The following is a 5,143-nucleotide window of genomic DNA, read 5'->3' on the forward strand; positions in this document are numbered from 1 at the left end:
CTCAGCCCGCCCGGGGTCACGTGGGCGGGGGCGGGCGGCCGCCGATTGGCCGAGCGGGATGCGGCCCGGGGGGCGGGGCCGGGGGCGGGGCGCGGCGGCGGCGGCGGCGGCGGCGGCGCAGAGGGCGGCGGGGGGCGGGGGGCGCCGGGGGGCGCGGCTGCAGGGCGGACCCCGCGCCCCGCCGCCTGCCCCGCTCCCGCGCGCGACCCCGGGCCGCCTGTGCCCCCGCGGCGGGCGCGTCTCCGAGCTGGAGCCGGGGCGGGGGGGGGGGGCGGAGCGCACCCGGGCTCGCGCCGGGCGGACGCAGCGGGAGCGGGGACCGGGCCCCGGGGCCGGGGGGAGGGCGGCGGGCGGCCTGGAGGCGGCGGCACTTACCGCCGGAGCCCGCGACCCCGGACCGCCCGCCCCGCTGACCCAGCCGCCCGCCGGGCTCTCCGCCCCTCCCTGCGTCCCCCCTCCCCCCCTCCCCCCTCTGTCTCACTGTCTCTCTCCCTCCTCACTCTCTCCCCCTCTCTCCCCCTCCCTCCCTCTCCCTCCCTCTCCCTGTCCCTCTCCCTCTCTCCCTCCTCCTCCCTCCTTCCTTCTACCCCTCTCTCTGCCTCTCTCCCTCCCTCTCTCCCTCACTCTCCCTGTCTCTCCCTCCTTCCCTCTCACTTTCCCTCTCCCTCCCTCTCCCTCTATCTTCCCCCCTCCCTCCTCTCTCCTCCTCTCTCCCTCTCCCTCCCCTTCCTGCCCTTTCCCCTCCCTCCCTCCTTCTCCCTCCCCTCCCTCCCCCTCTCTCCCTCCCTCTCTGTCCCTCTCCCTCCGTCTCTCTCCCTCTATCTCTGTCCTTCTCCCTGTCTCTCCCTCCCTCCTTCCTTCTCCCTCTCTCCCCCTCCCCTTCCCCCTCCCTCCTCCTCCCTCCCTGGAGGAGCCCCGACCCCCCGCCCTCCCCCCCCCCCCGGGAGCCGAGGTCTGGAGCCCGGGCCGGCGGGTCCCGGTGCAGCGGGGACCCTGCGGGCGGGGCCGCGGGGTGGGACCGGGGTGGGACCGGGGTGGGACCGGGCCGGACCCCGCGGGGGCGGCGGCGGCAGGTGCAGCCTGGGGAAGCGGCTCCGAGGAGGCGTTGGGGCTCGGCGGCGCCCTAGGGCCCGGGGGGGGGGGGGCGGCCCGCAGAGGCGCGCGGCCGCGGGCCCGAGTATCCCCGGCGCGGGCTCTGCGCTCGGGGACGCCGCCTCCTGCCGCGGCCACAGCCCCCGGAGCGCCCCGCGGAGTCGCAGCCCCGCCCGGGAGCTTCCCGGGACTCGGATGCGGAGCAGCATCCCCCGGGGACCCGGCGCCCCGGGCGGCCGCGGTGTGGGGCTGACCCACGGGAAGAAAGCTCCCGGGGCGATGCTCAGTGATTCAAGGTTTCTTTCTCCCCCTTCCTTCCCCAGCACCCTCCTTGTAAGTCACCCCGTCCCTCCCCTTCCCTCCCACCCCTTCCTTCCTCCTAGCCTGCCTTCCTCGCTCCCTCCTTCCCTCCTAACTCCCCACCCCTCTCCATCCTTCCTCCCTCTCCATCCTTCCTTCTTCTTTTCTTTTCTTGTCTTTCTCTATTTCAGGAGGCCTCATCTCCGGCTCGCCCTTTGCACCCCTCGTCTTCCCCTCCCTCCTTGGGGTCCCCCGGACTTGGGGGGGCGTGCTTGATGGACCCCCGCGGGCAACCGGCGTCCACCCCGGGTCACTTCCAGGAGGCCCCGGGGGCCCTTGGCCGGCGGGGACCCTCGGTCTTCCGCAGGCCCCGCCAGAAGCACGACTTGCGCCCCAGCTCTCCTTTAAGTACTTTAACCTCCAACCTCCTCCCACTCCCTTGATTTCTAACTTCTCCTTTGAGAGATGCCATCGTGCAGCACCTCAGAGCTTCAGACAAACCTCATCTCCCCCCCCACCCCAGGTGAGACCCATCCCTTATCTTGCATCTCTACCTCCGCCCCTAGGTTGCACCCCCCGCCCCCCAAACGCTCCCGAATATTTCGGATCCCGCGTGTCTCCCTCCCTGCGATGAAGCAGCAGGTCCCAGTTGTGGTCGGTGGCATCTCCCCCACACCGACAAGGACCCCATTAAGACAGATCAATTAGACCAGACGCTGGAAGAAGCATCGGAAAACCGGCTTGGAGACGGCGCAGGTGAATTCTCCAAGGAAACGGGAGGCGTGTTGGACGAGCTCTAGTGTTGAGGCAGCGATTAGGGTCCCGCGAGGGGACCTGCTATAGGATTGGGCGCTGGGCCCACGAGTGGAATCCTCACCCACCCTCCTAGCGCGGTGGGAGGGCTCCTCAATCCCCTGCTAAGGAAACTCTGGCCTACTTTCTAATACTATGTATTCTTCCGAAGACATGTTGCCCAAAGTGACTTAAAACCCCAAAGAAAAGTTAATGACTGGTTGTGACTGGTTAACACATGCAGTTACCTCCACAGAGGTTCTTGAGATCATTACACAGTTGCCAGCAGAAGCCTTTCCCGGCAGGAATGCTGTGATCCCGGTTCAGCAGGCTTTGTGCTCGGGTGTTGGAGAGCCACGAGCCACCCAGAAGCAGATTCCGAGGCTGGCAAGCACCACCAAGTGGCAGAAGAACATCACTCACCAGCAGAGTGTCGTGCAAATACATACGTTATTCAGCCTCATTATCAGCCCCGCAGAAACAGACAGGAGTTGTGTTTTGGGGGCAGTGAGGATCAGATTAGTGATGGGATGAGGGTTTCAACTCCCTCCACCCCCACCCCTGACAGAGTCCAACCAGTTTACTCATTAGAACTGAATTAAAAACTAGGTCTACAAAACAAAAACAAAAAACAACCCCAAAAAACTAGGTCTACAAATTGCACTTTGCACCGTGCATTATGTGAATACCAGCCATACAGTCCAGTCGGCTCATGCATTTGCAAAATTTCTCATTTTAAAAGTGTACAGAATATTTGCTTTCAATATCTCTTAGCTTAGAACAGTTTTGTTTTTTTGTTTGTTTGTTTTTGTTTTGTTTTGTTTGAGACATACACACTCTAGAATCGTCTTGGAGGGGGTAGAGTCAAGTCGTATTTTTTTTTTTTATGATTTTATTTATTTATTCATGAGAGACACACAGAGAGAGAGAGAGAGGCAGAGACACAGGTAGGGGGAGAAGCAGGCTCCATGCAGGGAGCCAGACGTGGGACTTGATCCCAGGTCACTGGGGTCACGCCCTGGGCTGAAGGCGGCGCTCAACCGCTGAGCCACTGGGCGGCCCGTATTTTTAAGTAGAAATAGCCCAGAGATTTTTTCCCATGGAACTTTTTAAAAAAGTTTTTCCCCCTCTGTGGAAAGGTCATTGATAAGAACCGTGAGGTTACTCAGAGCGTTAATGGGGGTGCAGTTGAGAGAAGAGGGGGAAGTGTTTCTAGAACAAAAATAATTTAAGATAAATAAATGAACCTGAAAAAATAAGACCCTGCCGATCAGACCTCTATCTCCTTTCTGATCTCTACTACTTTCGGATGTTTCAATAACGGTAAGATACATAGTGCGCTTAAGTGTCGTGCAGGGGGGAACACCTTTTTCATCCCCACGAAACCCCTATGAGACAAAGAATTCCTTATCTCCATTTTATAGAAAAGACACATAGCTTTCAAAGTATCAGGGGACTTGGCCAGTGTAACAAACCTGGCCAGTGGCACAGCTAGGACTCAGCACAGTTTTGTCTGAGGTCAGAGCTCAAAACCTCTATCACCATTGTCTGCTGCACCACGATTACCTTTCAGCCTCTGAAAAAGGGAACCAACCAGGAATGTATTAATTCTGTCCATGCAGTCTCTGTCTGCAGAGTACCAGTAAGACCCAAACATTAAATCTCAACCCTGAGCAATCAGATGTAGTGGTTTCCATACTTGCAAATCTTATGAATTAATTCATACGAATTACTTATAAAGCCTTTTAAAAGATAGACAAATTCCAGGTCTCACTAGCAGGGATGTTAATTCAGAAAGTTTGGAGTTGGACCATGGAAACTATATTTTAATACTCATCCTTGTTTGAGAACAGAGGTCTACATATAGGTCTACACCTATATGACAAATGAAAGGATATCTAGATTCTTGCCCAGTTTTCACAGAACTTTTGGTAGAGAAGTTTCTAAGACAAGGGTTTATTCTAAAAAAAATAATAATAATAAGATGGGAAGGATGCCTGGCTAGCTCAGTCCAGTAGAGCATGAGACTCTTAATCTCCAGGTCTTGAGTTTGAGCCCCATGTTGGGCATACAGATTACTTACAAAAATTTTTTTTAAAGATAAAGTCTTATACTCAGTGTGTAGATGAGCTGTTATACACATCTGTCTCTATAGCTCTAATTATTGAATTTCCTTATGCATATATTTACCAAATATGTAATATGCATCTATTATGTCTGACTTAGTAGTTTTGTGACCATGGACAGTTGCCTCATTTGTAAAATAGAGGTAATAAAACCTACCTCCAAGTGTTTTTCTGAAGATTAAGGGAGATATAACATGTGATATAATGATAATGGGATGAATATATATATATTCATTATATATATATTCATTCATTATATATATTTATATACATATGGGATGAATCCTTATATAAATGAATGAATGAATACCTAAATACATATGTATGTAGTCAGCTATGTATTTATATAATATAATCATATATAAATATATAATCAAAAATAATTAAGGATATACAAGTTAAATATGTGTGGCATTAAAGTGTATATGTTGATTGTTAATAATGAGATATAGGGATCCCTGGGTGGCGCAGCGGTTTGGCACCTGCCTTTGGCCCAGGGCGCGATCCTGGAGACCCGGGATCGAATCCCATGTCGGGCTCCCGGTGCATGGAGCCTGCTTCTCCCTCTGCCTGTGTCTCTGCCTCTCTTTCTCTATCATGAATAAATAAAATCTTAAAAAAAAAAATAATGAGATATAGTATCATTTTCATATCTAACCCAAAAACTTAACATTTTATCTCTTAATTTCTAGCCTACCTAAGATATGTAGATAGACACAAATCATTATTTCATTAGCTTTCATTTATAACTTATATAAAAAGTACATATTATATTATCAGTAACAAATATATTGGTATATCAGGTGTTTAATTTATAGCTCAAATGCTATTGA

The 5,143-nt window shown here is 53.5% G+C and overlaps 1 long non-coding RNA gene across 1 annotated transcript; it reads left to right on the plus strand.

The window, feature by feature from the left end:
* Positions 1 to 1,191: 1,191 nt before the first annotated feature.
* Positions 1,192 to 4,889, plus strand: LOC125754514 (uncharacterized). The gene is made up of 3 exons (XR_007408932.1): positions 1,192 to 1,388; positions 1,584 to 2,148; positions 2,429 to 4,889. It is a non-coding gene; the product is annotated as an uncharacterized LOC125754514 (long non-coding RNA).
* The last annotated feature ends 254 nt before the right edge of the window (positions 4,890 to 5,143 follow it).

Source organism: Canis lupus, chromosome 37 (assembly GCF_003254725.2).
Source record: "Canis lupus dingo isolate Sandy chromosome 37, ASM325472v2, whole genome shotgun sequence".
Taxonomy (NCBI): Eukaryota; Metazoa; Chordata; class Mammalia; order Carnivora; family Canidae; genus Canis; species Canis lupus.